The sequence below is a fragment of the Calonectris borealis genome, chromosome Z, assembly GCF_964195595.1.
Source record: "Calonectris borealis chromosome Z, bCalBor7.hap1.2, whole genome shotgun sequence".
Lineage (NCBI taxonomy): Eukaryota > Metazoa > Chordata > Aves > Procellariiformes > Procellariidae > Calonectris > Calonectris borealis.
The window spans coordinates 9,796,031-9,818,240 of record NC_134352.1 but is presented as its reverse complement, the minus strand read 5'-3'; the positions used below and the strand labels follow the sequence as shown (position 1 = coordinate 9,818,240).

The following is a 22,210-nucleotide window of genomic DNA, read 5'->3' as shown; positions in this document are numbered from 1 at the left end:
GTGTGAAGCGGGGAAAGCCCCGGGGACCGGTGCCTCCGGCACAAAGGAGAGAGCCGGGGCCGGCGGGGGCACGGCAGCGCCGGGCCGGGCGGGGGGAGCCGCGGCGGTGCCCGGGGGGATCCCGCTCCCTCCCCTCCCCTCCGCCCGCCCCTCCCGGCCGGCCCCTGTCCCCTCCCTCCGCTCCGCAGCCGGGGCGGGGGGCTGCCAGCCGGGTCCGGCGCACGGGGAGGCAGAGGAGGAGAGGCGGGCGATGGGGAAGGACCCGCGCCGGTTATCCTCTGGGCATCGCTAGGGAGAAAAAGGGGGCGGGAGGGGGCGAAAAAGAAGAAGGGAAAAAGGGAGGGCGTCCCCGGCCCCCGCCCCTCTCCACCGCGCCGAGGAGGGAGGGCGGACCACGATGCCCGGCTGGCGGGCGCTGCCCGCCCGCCCGCATGGAGACCGCCGCCCGTAGCGGGGCTGCCGCGCCGCACCGCGGGGTGAGCCGGGCTGGGCGCGTGCGGGGGGCCGCTGCGGGGGCTGCCCGTGCGGCCCCGCGGGGTGCGGGCGGCCGGGGTGGGCGGCGGGGGGCGGGTGGGAGCCCGCTGCCGGAGGTGCCTCCGGCCCGCCCGTGCGGCCCCGTGTCCCGGGGCGGGGGGGGCTCGGGGAGGCGGCAGGAGCCCGGCATGGCCCTGGGGGCGTCTGGGCGGCGGGAGCCGGGGCGACGCGGCTGCTTTCCCGCTTCCCCCGCGTTTCTGCAAGCCGAGACGGGCTGGGATGCGGGAACTTACGGGATTGTCCTCTGCACCTTCAGCGTCCCTGGGATGCCCTGGAAGCAGTGCGGGGGCAGAGCCCGGGGTGCCGGCACCAGCCAGGGGCCGTGCGGAGCCGGTGCGGGCTCGCCGGTCGCCACAGGGCGAGCGGAGGACGAGGGGTGGCCCGCTGGGGCGAGGAGCGTGCTCGCAGGCAGCGCCGCGGTGACCGCGGTCCGTTTACGGAGGGGCACTTTGCCCACGAGAAGGTGCGGGGCGGCCCCTTGCCCCGCCGTGGTGCTGCGGACGCGGCCCTTCCACGCGGGAACCTCCCCCTGCGAGGGGGGTCCCTCACCGCCGCCTCCGCTCCCGATCTCTGTGGAGCTGTGCAGGCTGGCACCTCGCTGGTGCCTGGGTCGGGGTCCCTGGGGGTGCAAACACCTTCCCCTCGCCCCAGCTCGCTGCCGGGGCAGCCCGTGGTACCGTCAGACCGTGTCTGTAGTGAAAACGCGTGGGTTGTCTTCGCCCCGAGAGTGGGAACAGAGCGGTGATTCCCGCGAGCAGCCCACGGAGAGGCGGTTGTGGATGAAGGCGGACACCATGTTTCTGTTAGTCTATTCCCCGGCTGTGCTCTTCTCGCCCGGTCTCTCGCAGTGCTGCGGAGTTGGTTGGTAGTTTGGGATAAGACTGCGTGCTGCGGCAGGGCGTGATGGATACACTGCACGCAGGGAAAAGATGCTTTGGAGCAGAGATGCAAAAATGTCACTATATGCAATGTCCCTGTCGGGTTTGGACGTTTTGAGAGACCTGACCCTGAGTCTTTTTGCATCTCTAGAAAACCTAGATGGTACCAAAAGGAAAAAATGCAAGCATTTTGATCAGCTGTCATTTAAAGCTTGGAGGTAGTGAGATGAGATTTCCTAGCTGACATCTGAGGTTGTACAATAGTTCTCTTGATTCCTATGGGTGAGTACTTAAGAAATTAATGGGTAAGAGTAACAGTACTGGTCCTGCACATGATGTGGTCTTTGTGGGGGCATGAAGACACCTGGGGCAGAGCAGGGACTTCAGGTGACATCCTCCCTATTGCAAATGAGATGGGTACGGTGAGGAAAAGCAGAGGTCATGGCTCTGTGCTCAGATTTCTGCCTGTTTCTACTTGGGCACAAGGGAGGAGGTCTTCTAAAACCTTTCAGTTTTGTACAATGGGCTCTTGTGCATGACGTGGGAAAGAAGGTTTCTTGGAGGAGTTACTGCAGAAGGGGTTACCTCTGAGGCAGAGGCTGCTTGGTGTGACTGCCCTCAGCCTTTGAATTTCAAGATCCAGTTTAGCCTGAGAACATTGCTGTGGACCTCCCTCTTTTTTAAGTCATCTCACTACTCTCAGGTGTGATTTTTCAGGGGCTATTTCTAAAAATAAAGATGGGGAAGACCTTAGGGGAAGTCTTTTCTGCATTTTTCCATAGGTAAGTTTGAATGTGCTGTACAGGACGAGAACCTTCTTTGGAGGCTTGACACAGGGAAAGAAAGAGAGAAGAAGGACAAAATTTACATCAACTGAGGATCTGTCAAGTACTGGGAGCTATGACAACAGCTCCCTACTACCTTCCCTTATTTATTTGTATTCCTTCCTTTCCTCCTCAACTTTCATTGCTAGCTCTCACATGGCATATTTCAATGTTGGCTATGCTCGCTCCGGGTGGAAAACCAGTGATGCTGAAAAACATGCTAAACCCATGTGTATCAACAAGGATGATATTCGGTGCTGTTTCTCCTTTGATGGTGGATGTGAACTTGTTTCAGAATATGTAGACTTGCTGGGCAAAACTGTGCTACTTGTTGGTGCTTATTAACCTGTTTCAATACACGCAATAAAGACCATGCTTTTTTTTTCCCAACTGATGAAACATCAGAGGAGAGAAAGAGCTGGTGGGGAACCATATCCTTAATTCCTCAGCCATGCAGTCACATCTGCTTACTTAGAGGACCTTTTGCTGAGTCTCTAATTGGAGACTTATTTTGACTGAATTGAGAGAGTTCAGCAGCAGAAGAAGGAGATTTTTGAATTTGCAATTGCATCATAGCTGTCTTTTTTTTTTTAATATTGTACCTTAATTTTCTTTGACAGCTTTCATCATCATGAAAAACTTGCCATTTTTTTTTCTTTGCTCACTCTTCCCTGCCTCTTTGTTCAATGGTAGGAGTCTAGATGTGCTTTGTTGTTTTGAGGGATTTTTTTAAGTTGGAAAACATCTCCATAGTTGTTACTTCTTCAGATAGTATGTCAAACTGATTAGCCTACTTTCTAGTGCTCTAATTTTTCTTCTTAATAGTTTCTGCAGATAATAAAACAGCATGGAGGAAGCGTGTTTTACCAGTTGTGTTCAGGAGGACCTATTGTGATTATCACTTTGACTGGGATTTTATTGTGGAATTGTCACTTATCATGGAACTAGGCCCTCAAGATATGCAAACTTCTGTAATGGAAAACAGCTACATATCATCAATGCTTAAAAGAAACATTTTTTTAATCCACTAATGCTGGCCTACTTGTACTGGCTGAAGTTATGGCAAAAGACTAACTTTTTAAGTTGCCGACTCTTCAAGAGTAAGATCTGTCTTCAAGATTTTTTTTTCCCATCATTGTTTCCTGAAAATAAAGCTAGAATAAAGACAGTGCTGATTCTGTAGGGCTGATGACAGAAGCCTTTGTAAGCATCTCTCTTCTCTCTCTACTGCCAAGCAAATCTGTAATACCTGCTCAGTTCTCCACTAGTTTTCACACAAGTGTGCTGAAATCAGCTGTGCCTCCTCATTCTGAGAGACTGAAATCAGAGTGGTTCTTTCTTAGGAAGTGAGAGCACCCTTGCTTATGACAGCTTAAGTCTTGAAGCCTTTGCTTGGTTTTTAGTCCATTCTTTCCCAGGTGAGATTCCCATGTGAATTAAACAGGTTCAGTTTTGTTCTGTCAACTTGGTTGGCAGCCGGGAGGTTAGTTCTCCAGAACTTGCTGCATAGTGTCTGTTGTGGCTTTGACTGGGGGTCTGCAGTGCTCTGTGCTTTGAGTTTCCCATCTCTGGAGGAAATCCACGCTCTTCAGATAGCCTGGCTTGATGTTACATTGAGTTCTGCACACTTAGCCCCATAATCTTCACAGGCCATTTTTTCTTTCTCTTTTTTTTTTGGATCTGATCACAGACAGAAAAGACTGTGTGCAAACATTGATTTGCAAACCCCGTTGTTCTCTGAAGAACACACAAAGCTGTTGGGTTTTTTAATAGGTAGATGTTTGGATGGGGCATAAACACAAAACAAATAACCAACATGTTTATTGCTACTAGTCTGTGAAACTGGTGCTGCAGCGTGCTCACATATCCTCTCTTACCTATTTAGCCATTGTTTGCTGGGTTTGCACATCCAGGATGAAACTTGCTTTTCAGTGGTGCTTTTCAGAAATGCTTGCTTGGCAGCAGCTGAGAGAGCAGTTGTGAGTGGCATTGTTGTTCATTATGCATGTCCTGATTCTGAAAATCTCATGCTTTTGTTAAAATCATGCTACCATCAATGTCTATTGGATGGCATGAACAAGGGTTGGAAAAGCAAGGCTACAAAATCAGTAGCTACTCTGAGTAATCATTAGCTGGGTTGTTAGATATGTGGTCAACTTTCACCATTTCCTCCCCTTTTGGAAAACCTCCGTTGGTAGTCTGTACCTGTTCACTGTCAAAACAGTGTGGAACAGCCTGTCTGTGTTGTCAACAGTCAGACCCTTTTACAGTCAGTAATTGCCTGAATCGCCTGTGATGGGGGGCAATTCCACACATTTGTAGGGAATGGAAAGGTAGTGTCATTCATATGCTAATCTTTGTTGTGCTACCTTTTTTTTCTAATCAAGCAAGTCGATCAGTTTTTCCATCCTCTTGAAATACGAGATAACTTTCCTTACCCAAGTGGGTTTCTGTGTTTTGTTTCAAAAGGGTCGAACTTTGCTAGTGTGGGGTGCAAGACATCCCATGACAACATCTGGTGTGTCTTCTGCAGCTGCCATCCTTTCTGGTTATAGTGAAAATCATTCGGGAGTGACTGAGGACGTAATTAGTCGGAAAGGGGTGGCCACTGGTGGGGGAGTGGGAACAGAATGGGTTTGTACTTACAAGACTTGTGTTTTGATCCGTTTTTCTGAAGGATTCATGCTGCATTATTCTCATATCTTAACGAGAATGAGAATTAGCTTCAAGGCAGATCCACGTGACAAATGTGCTAATCATTGATTTACCATGTCCTCTAGGGATCTGAGGACCACCATAAATGTAAGGGCATGCCATTCGTTGCCAGCTAACAGAACTGTATCTGCCAGATAGAGGTTTAAAGTTACCCATGGGCTTGGACATCCTTTGCATTTGGAGTAAGTTTTCTGCTTTTCTTGTTTTGAAGGTGTCACTTTTATTCATGACAATACAGGGTGGTTATGTTGCCACACATCCTCTACTCCTTTAAGCCATTTGGTTAAATAGCCTTGACAATGCACCCCTCCTTTGATTTTTATTTTCCCTTTGTTGTGCTGTAGCAAGTGGAGGGCTGATTCTTTGCTCAGAAAAGTTATTTTATGGAGGAGAAACATTTTGAGTTAATGGCTCTTATTACTGATGACAAAGAGGGTTTGCAGAATTCATGGCAAATGTCTGTGAGACACTGACTCTAAGTCCACTATTACAATCTCAGAAGGCGGAACTGATTTTAAAACTGAAGTTGAGCTCTGTACAACTGCAAAACCAAGGCTCATTCCTAAGCCTCTCTGAGGACAGATGCTGTATAAGTCTCAAAAAACGTATCTGAATCTCATGCCTGGTGTTCCCAGCATAGTCTCGTCTGAGTTGACCTGAATGGCTGCTTAAAGTTTGTCAAAGCTAATGGGTTTTTAGAGAAGCGGAGGATTGGACCCTCTTAGAAGAGCTGCCCTGTTCAGTAATTCAAATGGGAGCATGAGATTTCAGTGTGAATTTTCATAGGTGTTTCTTGTGCTGCTTTTTACTGCTTTGCTGAGACACCAGTGAATTCAGAATCCTGCTTCACCATCCATCAGTTTAAATCAATCAAAAGGAGAGGAGGAGAAAAAAATCCAACTTTGATGGAAACACACATACTGCAAAAGGCAGTTGTATCACATTTATATTCTGCTGCATGCTTCTGTCACCCACGCTTGTAAAATACTCACTGACAACAAAATGAAGTACATTTAATTTCCACATATACAATAATTTATTGTATTTGCTGAGTAATTACTGGTAGCTCTTCTACGGTAACTTATTTTTCTACTTATTCCAGCCCTTCTTCCATTCCTTGTGCATGGAGGGGGGTGTTTAATAATGCATGAACTGAAGAGAAACTCAGTTTGTATTAACTATTTGTTTTTAAATTGACTGAGATATTTAGCAGGGAACTTGAAAAATATGATTTCATAAAATGCAGCTGGAATTTTTGAAGCATCCCATGAGAAACATTTACGGGAGAAAGGAAAAATACTGGAAGAATGAAGAGGCATTGCAAAAAAGCATGTCTTTTCTTCCCTAAAATACGTAAGTCATGCTCCTTTGTGCTCGAAGCTTGCTTGTAATACCAATGAAATACGCTCAGTAACCTGTCAGAATAACACAGTTCTGATGGCAGTGCCGTATTTGGATAAATGAAGCCCGAAGAACTGTTTCCACAGTCTCATGCAGGAATCTTGCTCCCTCACAGAGTAAACCTACTATACAAACTTGTGCTCTCCTATGCTAAAACTCTTTCCTACCTCGCACAGTGGTCTTGGCCCTGCTCGTGAAATGCCGTGCCCGTTCAGCAAGCAGACCTGAGGACAAGCAGGGAAGGACAGCCTACAAAATGTAGGGCTGTGGGATGACGGCCCCAGTAGTCTGCAAAGTGCCCCAAAATGCTGTTTGTTTCTTTGCGAGGATCGTGTCCGTTGGCTCCTCTGAGCACGACTGTGCTCCTGATGAAGAGGTACCCCGGGGAGGTGTCTTACCAGTCACCGTGCTGGGAACGCCGTCGACAGAGGAGGGAAAATACACGTGTGTTGAATAGAAGTGTTTGCACATCTTTTTCGTGTGCTTTAAAGATATGTCAGGTAGCTCAAAACCTTTGGTAGGTTGCAGAACCATTGGCTGTAATCTACCAAGCTGGAAGTGGAACAGATTTTAAAGAACTGGGTGTGAAAAACTAATTCACATTGAAACATCTTTGCAGCTGGGGTATTCAGGGATTTGGATTGCTGGTAGAAAGGGGTCCACCTTAAGAAATACGCGGTGAGAGTTGGTGTGTTTCTTAAGAGCAGGACCAGGTCAGTCAGAAGACACCAGTCCCCAGCGTTATGCTTCTAACACTGGGCTGAGTCAAGGGAATTTCAGGTCTCTGCAGTGCAAATGTAAGCCACAAACTGATGAAGGTTTCATATCCTTGCATCACTCAGACAAATTAGTCTCGGTTATCTTGAGAATACAGTGAATGTTATTTGGAAAGACATGAGTAGATTTAACACAATTTGTTGGTCATGAAAGCCATTAGGAACAGGTAATGTCTTTCAGCAAATAAAATACCAGAAAAATAAAACACCATTGAAGAAATACCCAGCTTCCTGAGGCTTTCATTGAGAGCCTACTACTTGCTGGCTGCACGGGGCTGTGTGTTCCAAATGCAGAGATGGTATGCAGACATAAAGTGGTGTCCTGGCTACGCGGTTGCAGGTTGATTTTCTGTGCCGATGGGCATCAAGGACAGCCCTTTGTACAGCCTGTATTGGGAAAACTAGAGGTGGGTCATGGGTTGTGCACTGCAACCACATTGCTCCTGTGAGGCTGCTCAAAACACACGAGAAAAACCGTTGGTACATAATCATTTCAGGTATCGCTACAGCAGTGAATGGAGAGAGGCCATTGTTTATATGGGGTTGTCACATATAGTACATCTGCTTCCGCTCTCATGCATGCCCTTGTGCATGAAGCCAGTGACCCAAGTATCTGAGAAACAAATTGGAAATTTTCAGATATCTTAGGTTAGATAAGGACAGAGGCAATTGAAAGGAAAGAAAATGAGCGGTTTGGTGATATTCAACTTGAGCTTTATACAGAAGCTGTAGTGGCAATGCAGAGATAGTATAAGGCCATATTAATCTGTCCTGCCACCCATCCGAGAGGAGATGTCGTTCACATGCGCGAAACAGCACCGGGCCCACCCACAGGCTGTCACTGAGTTCAGCTCACGTAGGGGCTACTGGAGCTGGACTGTGTACGACTTGCATCGGCTAACAGATTATGCAAGGCAGTTGCAGAATACAACTAATGCACAGAATTCGTCTGTGCTACAAGGAATGATCTAAAGAGAAGCTGTTCAAGAACTATATGCCAATCATTCACTTTTATGGTTTGTATGAAAGTGGAGGAAATTTTGACTAGAACTGGCTGGTCTATGACTTTGTTTCTCTTATGCAGGCGGTTTCCATAGCAAAATAAAATTCTGGAACATACAGATTTCTGCCAAAAATTACTCTGTTCTGAAAAGTTTTGGCCCAAAATATTGAGCAGAAATTATGCATACAAAATTTTGTTTGCTGTAGAGCTGTTTTTGGAGGGTTTGTTTTATGTTTACTTAAAATTCCAACATAAAATGATCCACCATTTTGAGTTGCATTAGGTTTTTTTTGTTTTCTTTGTTTATTTCCAGTTGAGAGTGTGACGGTTTATCTCTTTTTCTGTGTTGTGTTAGTGTGTTGAGTTTGGCAGAGAAGATTCTACTTTTGACTTTGGTATCTAGAGTAAGAGAAGGGATGTGGAGCTTGAAATAACAAAAAGAGACTAAGGATCCAGTGAAGGTCCCCTATGTTTACTAATTCTGTTTGTGTACATATCTGTGTTCATTAATTGGATTCTTATAGAGATTTTCTTGAGTTTGTGGTAGGAGAGCAGGGAATCAGGAAGGAAATTGTTTTGGGTTGACCAAAGCCATAAGCTGTTTTTTCGTTTTCTCTCTTTATGGTTTGCAGCTTCTTTTTGTAAAAAATTTATTTTATTGAACCCAGAGTTCAATTTTGAAACTACCTGCTGGAGTTGTTGACCGAAGCATGTCCCCAGGCCCCTCCCCTGCTCTTTCCTTTGGACTCATCAGTTCCCTTAAGAGATGGGAAAGCACGCAGCTGGTGTTCAATAGAATAGCAGTGGTGTGAACTGGATGGATTGCTTGTAATTAGCATTACCTGTGATTCCCCAGGAAGTGACTGCATTTGTCCTTACAGAACAGGGACCACCAAAGACAGATTTTCCTACCACTCTGTAACAGCTCTTGAAATAAAAGACTGAGACCCTCTTTTTTTTTTACAACCTGTAACAGTCTTGTTGCCTAAGCATGATACCAGACCTCATTTCTGATCACTACAAGAGTCACGAATAAGCTATTTGCATGAAGAAATATTAATGCCAGACTAAACAAAAGTAACAGAAAGGGGCCCTGGCTGGAATGGCAAAAAATGAGTAAATGTCATTGACCTTGTTGTGCTCCTGCTGGCTTTGTTCTCTACATAGGAATATATAGGTGAAGGAAATGGTAAATAAACTTGCTGACATTTTTTCAATACTGATAGCTCTGCATTTCTTGGCATGATAGTCTGTATTTTCCAGTACATAATGAACTGCGATTAATCTGCAGTCATTTATCCAATCAAATGCTCAAGTCTTTGGAATCAACACCACTAGGGTGCTCAAAGGAAAAACAAAGCTCTTACAAGATCAACTAATCCATTTCAAGAAGCTCATCCTGTGACGTCTTTCAGCCCAGCAGCCCTATAAACAGTCTTTCAGTGCTGAAAAAAAGTTTAATTATTATCAGATAACTGATGTTATTTGAAAAGAATTAACATTGGTAGTATTAATTAATAGTTAATATAAACTGTATTCCATCTCAGGTTAGACAAAGTTAACTTAGGGATGTATGTTAGTGCCATTCCTGGTGATATGGTTAGGACAAAAGTTGGAATATGTTGTTCCTTCAGCCCATGGTTTTGAAATTTGTATTACTCGTCCACGTCCAGGATACCATCAACGTGCAGATCATCAGTACCCTAACTTACACTGTTGAACTGGGCTGTGGGAGATACTTGCTTTGAAAATGATTGTGTTGCTCGTCGCCGCACTCCTGGCAGTAACTGAAGACGTTAGTCCATGATGTCAGTGCCTTCTTAGGACAGCGCTTTCTCTTTGGTCTCCGGCTGATGCAGCATTGCAAAGAGAGATTGACAGCCAAAGGGGAGAACATGCCGCTTTCCTTAGGAGAATATGGCAGTGATGATGATGATGATATGCACCTAATGACTGAAGTTTTCCACTGTGGACTTCAGTTCAGCATTATCAGGAAGGAAATTTCTGACCAAATTTGCAATTTGTTTTTTTTAAAGTATTTTAAGAAGTTATTTTTTGATACTAGAAGTAGCTACTTGACTGGTGTTCTACAACAGACTGGGTTTTTAGTGTAAGTCTTCATTTACTTACCAGAACTCACCTTGGCTAACATACAACCCTGTCTTCCTCACTCATTTCTTCTTGGGAAACTAACATCTTCATAACACTTTCTTAAATTATTAATGTTGCCATCCTTTTATAATGGTAAGGCTTCATTTATCTTAAGAAGAATTCCTCCCCTGGCTTCATTTATACAGTAGAGACAGTTTCTGCTGCTGTCAGAGACTTGGTCTGATGTATGTATCTCACAGTCCCTAAAGATGACTTAATCTGGTCCGAAGTTATTCATGGCGTTCTTAGCTGAATAACTCAGTGAAATGGCTTCACAGATCTAAAATGCATGTACCAAAGAGCAGATATTTGGTTGCATTACTCCTTTTATGGGGCAGGAAAATATCCTTGTAAGTGTGAGTGACATGAGTTCCAAAGATAGGAGGACTTAAAAAATGGTAGTTGTTGAAAGAACAGAAAGATTTGTTGAATAGAGGCTACTTTTCATTATTCTTTTGATACAGATTTGTCTGGCTCCTAAATCCCTGCTGAGATCATGCTGATTCCTGGTTCCAAGATGTTTGCTCTTGTATAGAGGGCTAGCAAAACAGCTCTTCAGCTTTAAATCCCATTACCCAGGTCTCATACTAAATTTTACCATGGAGTGCATGGAGAGCACACTTGTTATTTGCAATGATGTGATGTGGAATGATTTTTAAAAATCTTACTGTATTGTGGAACAATAGAAAGCAATAATTTTAAAACTGCCATTCCTCTTCCTTGTTATTCAAGGTAGGGATAGATACCCATAGCAAAATACTGAGTATTACTGCTTGTAGAATTTCATTTAGCTCAGTGATCTTCAGCAGAAGCCAGTCAATGATGCAGGTAATAAAAAAAATAAAAAAAAGGAAAAAGGGAAAAGTATTTCTCTCTATTATAAAGCATTCAACAAGGGAAATAGAAAAGCAGGAATAAAATCTACACTGTTTTGCAAGGAGAGGTGAATGAGTCAGGCAGTAAATGGTATGTTAATCAGAACAGAGAAAGCACAGTGAGTGTTTCAAGTAAAGCTTGTATCAAACCACACGACAGAAAAGCACGTTTTGATATTTTTGCATTCTGCGCCTCAGTGAAGAGATTGTGTAAATGGGTTTTGATTGGCATTGAACAGCTCCATGGGCAGAGAGAAAGAGAGATGATAGGAGACCAGGATACCCGAGTCCTCTTAGCCCTCAGGCCAGTGTGTTTTCTTTGTATGGTGCTATGTCCCTTGTCAGCTCCTCCATCCTCTTGTAATAGAAGCAGCCTTTTTTTCTCGTGTCTGTGCCCTTTGCCCTGAAGCCAGATATGTGAGGTGTCCATCTCAGGACTCAAACCAGTCATGTTCATCTCCTTCATCCTCCTCAACAACATTTCATGTACCTTAACTGCAAGCTTTTTCTGCTTTATATGACTACTTTGGTGTGACTCTGTGAGTCACACAACTCGTGTGCATTCAGTGGCAAAGCCTTCAACAGCCTGGTTGGCGAGAGTCAGGTCCTATTCAGGTTTGTTCCAAGTTTGGCTACTGGAGGAGTCTGGTGTTCTCTCACCTTGCTTGGGCGTCCAGCCTTGGCCTTCCTTAATATATTGGTCTTCTCAATCCTTATTTACTTTTGTCTCTTACAGTTTTGATTTCATCTACCTGTGATGATACAAGGAGGAAACTGAAGCTTCCTCAGTAACTGCATTACGTCAGGAAAGTAAACTGAGATTACTTGCAAGTATTAGTTAAGGCATTCTTGGTAGTAATTGCAGTTTTGAGTTTGTTTTAAGCCTTAACAGCCTCAGTGAGAGACTCAAAGTTTTGGTCAAATCATCAGTGATTCAAGATTGGTACTTTTTAAAATGATTTGCTTTTAAGCCCTCAAACAATTCTGCTGGAAGGTTTTGCTGATGAGTTGTGGAGCACAGGACGTAATGGAAATATTTCAGTTGAGGTGAGTGACAGATGGGAATTGGAAACTAATTTTCAGAAGTTCTCTCTCCCTCTGCATTAGTGTAGCAGAAGCAGTTCATGCCCTGTTTTATCAGTTTGCTGTAACCAGTAGCTGAACAATCAAGCAGTGACAGCTTGCAAACAAATGCTGAGGTGCTGGGAGGGTGTAGCTGTTACCCTGAAAGTCGTGCAAAACTCCACATTTAATGTATGCACAGTGTATCCATGTATGACAACTATGAGTTACCACAGATATAGCTGGACTTTCAGTGGGAGGGCAGAAGGCAAGTGACATAATGTAAAGTGGAGGTGGAGAAGGAAGGGCATGAAATGGTGTAAATGCTAGTGGTTCTGTGAGCATCAGTTGTTGTTGACAAGTGTTACGGGAATGAGACTTGGTCTCTGTTGTCACCCTGTTTTCTTTATACCTTCCAGGCTGAGCAGAAGCTGGTGTTCCCCCACTTGGTCTTGGGGTCTGTACTCATGCATATGTTAAGACAGAATGTCGTATCTCTAAACCAGTCCTACACTGCAGAGTTGTTATATCAGGTTTAAGGCCATCCATCTTCTTAGTAGTGTGTCTGCAGCACTTGAGCTCTCCTCTGCTTCTGCACTTGGAACATGCTCTTGGTTTGACCTCCTGTGCAAACAGGCAGGGAGTTTCATTCACTGGTCTTTTAAATGCTGTAATGTATGTCTTCTCTCAGGAACATCCTCTAAAAAGGTATCTAAGGTTTACAGGTGTCTTCCAGAGAAGCATACGTTTCTTTCCCCTCTCTTTCTGTCCGTCCATGAAGTTCATTGTACTGATCTGTTGACAATAGTCTGGTTTGCTGCAGCCAGTGGAGTTACACAGGTTTGTAGCAGAGGATGGCATGTGCCATGTGAAAGGTGAAATATAACCCTGTGCAGGTAGGCTAAGGTTTATGTACGACACAGCATTAGGTGGGTTGAGTGGGGTGAAATTAAGCCAAATACAAAAGTAATTGAGTTCTTCTCTCATTTTCTGGTTTGCTCAGGTTAAGCAGTGATTAATGCAGGCACTCAAACTCTTTCTATGGCTGTATTAGTTAAAATTTTTTCATTTTTTAGAAATCTTCATTCTGCTAATGAATTCTCAACTCCCATCTTGGCCATTGTTCACTCTCAGCCCTGAGAATGAAATAGAAACAAAAAATAAATTGCAAACGGAAATCTCTGGGTATTCACGTTTCAAGTTAAATACTAGATCTTTTGATGTCAACTCATTCACATTTCGGAGAAGCTGTGTTGCAAAAGATTTCTCAGACCACCTTTCCCCTAACTGTTGCGGTGTTTTTCATGGAATTTGATAGATCTTTGATTCTCTTGAAAGGCAGAGCTTCTACTCATTCAGTGGGAGCAAGTTTTAGCCAGTATTTCCAAGTGCTGTAACCCACCCAGAACTTAAGTTTTATCTTGCTTAACATAAAAATGTCTAATGCCTAAAATAAATAAATAAATGAGTGGACTATCTCACCTTGATTTCAAATGTTTTCCAGGGGACAGTTTCACAGTACAGTTTCTTGTGTTTGTTTGTAAGCAGTTATGCTGTGCATGCTGACATGCAATGAACACCAATTTATTAAGGCTTTTCTCTTCCAGCCAAATTTGCATTTGCCTGTTTTGAGTCAACCCTCAGTATATGCTCGTCTTTTTTTTCTGTTACTTTCCACTCTGCTTTGCTAGCCTTGTCTCCCAGTCTCACAACCTAACGGAAAGACAATGAAATGAAATTAGCTTCTCTGACACAAAAAAAGACCTGGATCTTGCTCAAATGTGTAGTCTTACGTTGAAGAGCTGCTAACACGGAGAGACGTCTTCAGGAAGTTCCACTTCTTGGTGATTTGGCCAGAAAGCAACTGGTGGGGATATAAATTAGCTTGGCAGAAGTGGAAGGGATGAGTACTCTGATGCATGTAGGTCATGAGTCTTTACCTGTTTGTCCAGGGACTAGGAAGAAGCTGTAGGTGAGTTTATTATGCTGCAGTCTGCTACTGCCTGCTGAGCACCTGGAGGCTGCCGCTGTCAGGTGGGATATTGTGTGTTATGTGACTGCTCTGATGCCTTTATTCCAGTCCCAATATCTGTGATTGGAAGCACAGCTTATCTGCTGCTGAGTGGATGTAGATCAGGTGTCCAAGCTACTCAGATTGCCAGTAACTACCTGCCTAATAAGCATCATTCTGAAGAGGGTACCTGGGAAGGTCAATCATAGTGTAGTCTTTCCGAGCTTGAGGAAGCCAGGGCCTTGACACGGGTTGCTACAACTGGTATGTTTTGGCTAGATGCGGATATAAAGGGAGAGACTGGATAAAAGAATTAAAATGCTCTCAACAAAAGCAGCGGGCATGTAACTGAGAGAGATTTGGCTGAGGAATGGTGTTTTCAGCATGCCTTTGACCATAGGACAGTCTTCTGTAACCCTCAAATGTTCACATAATATAAAGAAAATTAGCCTAGAAATGAAAAGGACTTAATTAAAATGTTAGTCTCACTTCGCTACCCACTTATTACTATCATAGCATAGCTGAGTTTGTTAATGAGATATGCCAATTATAGATGTTTTCTTTCTCAAAACTGTAGGAAAAAAGAAGATTTTTAAGGTCAATTGCTTTATCTTTTTTTTTTGTTTAAAAGAAGCTCTACTCCTTTTTAGAATGGTTTTGAAAAATAGGTTTTGAAGAAAGGACTATTACCATGTTCAAAATGGGGGGGGCGGGGGAAGCCAACTTTAGTATTCTTTTAATGCATGTATTTTTAAACCCAATACATTAAACTGAAATGTAGTTCCCTTCTGTGCATGATGGAAAGGAAGAAATGGTAAGAATTTGAAGTTTAGAAAAAAATCAGTATTATGTGAAATTTGATCATGTGCCATACAGTTTTCTCTGATAGATTTTCTTTAACACAAGCGTTTGTTCCTAAATAACAGACCTCCTTTTTTATCATAAGGCTGTTACATTAGTGAGCGTGATTGTCATACCACTCTTCACATGAACACATGCTTCAAGTAGAAGTATTAACCAGTGGCAGTTAAATTGCTTCTCCTCTCGAAGGCCTGTGATCTTTGGATAAAAGGTGGGAGAATATCTTGACATTCAAGTTTTTTTATCATCTCTGCTGTTCCTTGTGAGGATGGGTTTTCCTTTTTTGTCTGAAAGCCTGCTCTTTGACCTTTCTCGGGCAGCCCCACGAGGGTTAGCTCTGTGAATGTTGTTTTCTGCTGCCAATCAAGATCTACCTTCTGCAACCACAACTGCACGCAAGCCCGGCTGGACACGCAGGGCCACGCTCTGCTGACACTTGCATCTGTATAATCTATTTGAAGGCTTGTAAAGAGGAGCAGAACTTAGCCCTTTGCATTCTCTAATGGATTTCACTGCCTGTGCCATGGGACTCGTTTTGACTCTGTTACAACCTCACCCTGAACCCTCTCGCTGCTCTTACCTTCTACCCTCTGACTTTGACTTTCTCTGGAAAGGTGTCAAAGGTAACCTCTTCTGTCCTTCTCGCTTTGCAGTATTCATTTGCATTGTCCTTTCAGAGTGATAGCAAAGCAAACATCTACAACATATCTCACTTATGCTATAAAACGTTTCTATTTCACCACGGTCACAGTGGGTGGTCTATAAGAGTCAGCCAAAGCAAAGTCTGGGTACCCTTTGCTTCCCTAAACCCAAAAGAGGGAAAGCAGCACCAGTGATGACTGTTTTGGTGATGTATGGATATCTCTCTGTAAAGAGTAGCAGTGCTTCTTCACCCTTTTTTGTCACCCTGAAAAACATGTCACAGGAAATATTCCTGCAGCCAGCCAGAAGCCTAGAGGTGAGATTATTGGTTTTAGAAATGCAATTTTTCAGAGAGTTCAAGTTTCTATTAATTTCTGTGTGCTTGGGTATGCTCAGCATGCAGCAAAGAGAAGGATTAATATATAGGGGTGTTTTTTACTGTCTTCTCCTCCTTCTCCTTGGTATTACTGTGTTCTGTTTCTCTGTGACCACCGTCCAGACAAAGCCTCCTGAGAGATAAAACCTCTGCTTTGCTGTGAGCGTGCCCCTAGGTCGCTGGCCCTGCTTATCAAGCGGGAGAACAGCTAGTTTGAGGACACTGCTCAAAGCAGCCCCAGCCCTAGAGCTGCTCTAAATGTGTCTGCCCGGGAAATGGAGGTGTTTGTAGGAATGGGAGCCCACCAGGCTGCGTCATAGCTAAGCAAAAGTTTTGAAATGTCAGGAGACTTGCGGAGAGGACGTTTGCCCAAGACCATGGCGAATGCAGGAGCCAGTCACCTAGGGTGAATTTTGTCACACGCTCTGTCATGATTTAAGAAGTCAGCAACAGGGTACAGCAGTCCTTGACGGTCATCTGAATGCCATTTCTGGCCACCTTTCTCGTTTGACAGTGATGACACCACTGGATGTTAGAGACCAACATTTGGCTTACAATTCAACACACCTTGGGCTGTATCAGACCCTTGGAGTCTAATCCATTATGCTTGCTTAATAAATGTTTTCTTCTTTTTGGCAAGCTTCATGGCTGGCATTGCTTTGCAGGCTAGCAAGTAGCAGGTGTTTTGCTGCATCAGTGATGAAAACCATTGAAAGGACATGTAGCTAATTTTGTTCCTTAGCAAGGACTTCAGATTTTTCAGGTAATTGATAAAGGTCCAAATTTCAGTCAGAAACAAAGCCCTGGCTTCGTTGAAGCTCTGCCAGTTTAACAGTAGAGAGTACAACCCTGAGGATCCAAGAGCTGCACCTGGCCATAGCAGTTTTGTGAAGAAGCAGCAGCAGTTTTGTGGGTGTGGTAATATTTTGGTGAGAGGGAATGAAAGGGTTTGCAGGGAAGGTTTATGACATCAGGTAAATTATTTGCTATCCACTTACTTATCAGTCTCCAAGGAGTAACTGCTTGATTTAATCAGGTCTCTAAATATCTTATTTCTTGCATGAGGTTGTTAATTTGGCTAATTATTTTGGAAGTTTCTGTGTTGCCTGAGCAAGACAGAGATATGCAGTGTGGCGCTCACTAGGAACATAACCTAACCTTTGAGCGTCATTTAGGAGTGTGCTCGTGAGAAATTCACAGTGTCTTTCTAAAAGCTGCTGTTCCATGTTCAGCCACAGAGTTAAAGGAGTGGTTTAAACCGCAAGGGTTGTTTGTTGCTCACTGAGTGACATGTTTGTAGAGCCAGTTGGCAAGAGGTGAAAGAAAATCTCATGTTTCAGTGTGAAATACAAGCATTAACATCAGATGAAGCCTTCTGCTATATAAGAAGATAAGCTAGGAAAACCAAATGGAGAGGAAAGCAAGGATTTGATCCAGTCAGACTTAAGGTGATTGAGATTAGACCTCTGACTCACACAGGGCACTGGGTGATAAGATGCCATCTGGAGCCCGATATTTGATGCACTAGTTTCTTCACTCAGGTGGATGCCTGAGGGTGGTGGTATGCACTCAGGCTATTCTCGGTTTCAATACAAATTCCATTTCTGAGATTCAGTGTCTTGCTCTCTGTCCTGTTGTCCTCTTTATTCTTCTAACCATCCATCTGACTCCTTAGATCCACTGAACTGTCTTATTCTCTGGTCCAGCTGTTTTATAATCTCCATTCCAGAGCTCTGCCACTAAAATTTACATTGGCTGGATTGGGGTTGCTTCTTCTTCCCAGCAGTGTTGAATTTCATCTCCATTATGTATTCTGCATTATCCTTATGATGAAATATATTACATTTTTAAGACTCCATAACATGTCATGTTAATCTCTTGATGCCTAGCACAGGTGAACTCCCATTGGCTTCCATATATATGCTCTGAGTCTTGATGGAATGGATTTATCGAAACCAAACATAAACATCTATACCTGCTGTTACTTCCTTTAACTTCTTGTATTTTTTTTTTCCTATCTAAAACCTTACTTAAGGAACTCTCTAAGACTATATGCCTAGTTGCAAAGAAATTGAGACACGTAAAAAGAGAAGGCTCAAGCTCTGGTGACTTGCATAGTGTAGAGGCTGTGTGTCCTCTTCCAGTTGTGTCCAGATAGACCTGTGATGCTGTGCAGAGACCAGTTAAGCAGAAAACTGCTCCTTATAGTGCCCCTCCATTCCCTCACTCATACTTGGCTTGGTTGAACAGAAAGGAGATCTCAGGGAACGGTAATCTGTATCTGTCTGGGGGAAGGAAGAATATATGCGGTGATCAAAATGCCCTACAACTTCAGAAGCACAGGCTGAGCTCCTAACTCTGCCTCTGACCTTGCTAAGTTGTGGGTGTCCTAGTCCTTCAGTGTTGTTGAGAGCTATCTTCACAGGTTTTGGCCTCTGAAAAAAGGAGTTGCTACCACTGTCTTAGCTTGCAAGCAATCATGAGGACACATGGAAGGGAGAATATCTTCATACTCTACGGACAATAAGGAAGATGTGGTTGTTGATTTTATCTGGGTAGACTTGTTAGCTGCAAGATTTTGCAGTTTATAGCTGCTAGATTTTGTACTGGGAACTTAAAGAGTCCTTTTTTCTCAGCTGGATTTTATTTGGCTTTCTGTTTCACGTTGTCTAGGGTTTCTTTATTCAGCATTGTCCCTGCAACTGTGAGTTAGAGAATTTGCATAATTTCACCTTCCTACTAGTAACACATGAATCCAACAGCTGTAGCTTTAAAAAGAAGCCAGACTGTTACGTAGTGTAGGGTATGTGAAATTGCAAAGTAGTTGCAACACAGGTGGCAGAAGGTGAGGTTAAAAGTCTCATCAGCCCAGAGTGCCACTGATGGATGCATGCACAGACTGAAAGCATGTATTGAAAGTTGGATTTTCTCCTGCCTGATCGTTTTCTTCTATCCTAGCAAATAGATGTCCATCCCCGACACAAGATGCAGATAAAAGCTAACTGCTTCTGCTGGCTGATCTCCTGACGACTTTGCTTTTGTTGATGCTACTGCTCTGTTTTATTCTTCCTTCTTGTCCCTCTCTTCTTGCTTCGAGAAACCACATATGCAAAACTCACTTGCTCTGCTGTTAAAGTGAGAATGCTACATGCAAGTTTTTTTGATGAACACTGATGAGTATTCTAGACTGTTCAAAAGTACAAAGTCGGCCTTTCTGATGTAAAAATGATTTTTTGTGTAATGGCTTTTTGAAAGATAAATGTTTTGCTTTCCTTAGAAAGCATTCGTTGTTTAAAAACTGACCACCTGAAAAACAATTTCCATCTGGAGCTGCACTCATTTTCTTTCGTGGTCCAGGGTTGTTAGCCAGACTACACCCACGTAATGCACTAAGGCATCAAGGAAAGGGTACCACGCTAACTTGGAATGGCACAGACACAGCACTTCCTTATAACATTCTTTCACCTCCAACTATTTCAGTTCAAGGATTTCCCAAGTTGGATGTGATTTCTGTGTACAGAGGAGAAAAGCAGGCAGATTTTTACTAGGCTTTAATTCACTAGAGGGAGAGACACATGAGCAGGGAGAGACAGGGAAATAGCTGAAGCAAATTTATCTTTGAATTGGAGGTGACATCCATGAAAAATGTTTTATGCTTTTTTTTGCCTGGCCAAGCTTTGCCTGCCCATGTCTTCACAGCATTAATCACAACTAAAAGGTTCTGGTTCTGCGGGAAACCTTCGCTCTATGTTAAGAAATACTAATGAGGATATGGACTTAAGGTTTTGTCCCTCTTCAGAGGGTTTGATTGCTGCAGACGGGGAAGGAAGGCTGTCAACAGAGGTTTTTAACCCTAGAAAGGAAGCAAGCACCTCCCGCTCACGAGATGTTTATATTACCTTACCATTGAGGAGTCATAAGCCTGAGATCAGCAACCACTAACATTTCCAGTGGCAGAAGAGGCAGACAGCTTGTAAATGGCCTGACATGGGCAAAGGACCTGTCTATGCTCTTAGCCAGGATCTAGGTTAACAAGAGCAACCTTGCTTGCAAATTCAACAGTGAGAGAGAAGTGTGGCAGTTGCGTGGTGGCACAGCAGGACTAGCACTAATTGAACATCTTTGGTCTTGTGTCAGAGGGCATGCTGGTTCCCCCCTCCTGGGCAGGGAAGGAAGGGAGGGCAGGAAGACCAAAATGTCCATTATAGGGTTGTGAGTGAACTGGGTGAACTCTTCTTAGGTGCAGTGATCCCTAAGGCTCTGTGGAGAAACAAGTTTAATGTGTTCGCACATACGAAAGTGTTCTTGTTTTCTGGTGTTTTGTGTGCTTACGCCTGGAGCTTGAGTACAATGCAGATCTAATTGCTGTCCTCATCTTGTTCCTCAGATCACAAAAGGCCTGTCCTTACAATCCATAGGGAGTATGTAATCACCTCTGATGTGACCTCCTCATAAACAAATCCCAAATGATTTGGGGCCAGCCTGATTTACAGCCAAAGACCAAATCCCCAAAATGGAGCACTGGTTATTCTGTTCTTATCTCCAACCAGTTTCTGGTTTGCATTTGCAGTAGTAACAGGGTGACAAAAAGGTTTTCTTGTCTTTTACTCAAAAACCAGTATGTCTGAAAAACTGTAAATCAGGTGTGTTTACAGCCAGGCCTTTCATATTAAATGATGAACTGAAATCTATTTAGAAATGCTGTTTGTTGTAGACTCACAGCCATGTGAGTGTGCAGAAACCCGCCTATAGTCTTGGAGGCGTTATTTCATCTGAACAGTGGCAAAGAGTGCTTTGGGCACTTGAGCATGTGCTGGAGCTTTGTTGGCAAGGTTTTCTGAAGCATCCAGACTTAGCCTAACCTTCCTCGCATAGCAATTGATGGTACAATTTTTACAGATGCCCGTGAATGAAGAGTTTAAGTCTAGTGGTGTAGAAAATCCTATGTAGAGAAGTATTGTCACAATAGGGAAGCATTGACACTGTCATATTAAACACTAACATTAGGTTAATGATTCTTAACCATTCATAAGGGAAGACTGAACCAAGCGCTTGGACATCATAGCAATGAGTGGAGAAAGAGAGATCTGAAATCCCTGCACGGTAAATGCGATAGCCAGCACAGTATTGTCAAAAAAAAAGACCCTGACAAAAGCTATTCACTGTCAAGTAATAGCATAAAATATTGTGGTGCTTGGAATATGGCATACTGAGATGATAAAGATATATTAAGCTTAACAAACTACTTGAACACATCCTAACTTTAAACTTTGTGATGGTGTCACCGGACTTAAATGCATGCATCAAAACAATGTTTGTTTCTTGAATTACGGCCTTTGTAAATGGCAGAGTTAGCAAAACCATCTTCTGTTAGTTTTAACTGCCTTTTCTGTGAGAATTAACACTGAGAAACATTTTATTAATCATCCCTAGCTATGGCTGAAAATTGGATTTGGTTTGAATGAAGAGTTCTTCAGGTCAACCCAAACTCACTCATCTCACTGCAGTCTTAGTCTTACTATTGGGATCAGTCCAGGCGCTCCATGAGCTTGTATTGCAAATCATCTTGCCTTTAATACCACACAAGAGTCTTTTGTGAATAAAGCTGTAGTGTTAATCCATTCCTTGGCTTTTCAAGTAAGTGCTTGTTAGGAGGTGAAGGCAGCAGCCTGTTGCAATGTGAATCCTGAATAGGAGACCCCAATTTCCTTGAAGTCAATGGATGAGGTCAAAACGCAAAACTTCCAGGCTCCTTTGCAGTCCTCATTAAGGCAGCACAGGCATCGCTAGCCTCCCTGAGTACAGGTCAGCAGCTGCAGCCCTTATTTTGGCCAGTTCTACCTTCTGCAAATCTGCAGGTCCTGTTTATGTGCCTGCTCACGCCAGCATCATTTTTGTCAAATCCAGCAGCAGTGCAGAGACCTGAGGAAATAGCTCTTCTTTAGCAACAAGGACATAACTTTTTAGTTGCCTTTTTTTTTTCTTGTTGAATATAGCTGAAACTCAGCATATTATGTCTTCAGCATCAACAGAAAGAAAATTGTCGTTACCCCTGTGCCTCGAAGACATGTAGCCTGTTTCTCCTTTCAAGGGTAGTGCAA

The 22,210-nt window shown here is 43.7% G+C and overlaps 1 protein-coding gene across 1 annotated transcript in view; it reads left to right on the top strand.

Annotated features, from left to right (window-relative positions):
- The first annotated feature begins 216 nt into the window (after positions 1 to 216).
- The window catches only part of PLPPR1 (phospholipid phosphatase related 1), a 135,142-nt gene continuing 113,148 nt past the window's right edge, over positions 217 to 22,210 (top strand). Inside the window, exon 1 of the mRNA XM_075138401.1 lies at positions 217 to 476. The gene's annotated coding sequence lies outside the window, so the exon portion shown is untranslated. The remainder of the gene's footprint in view (positions 477 to 22,210) is intronic.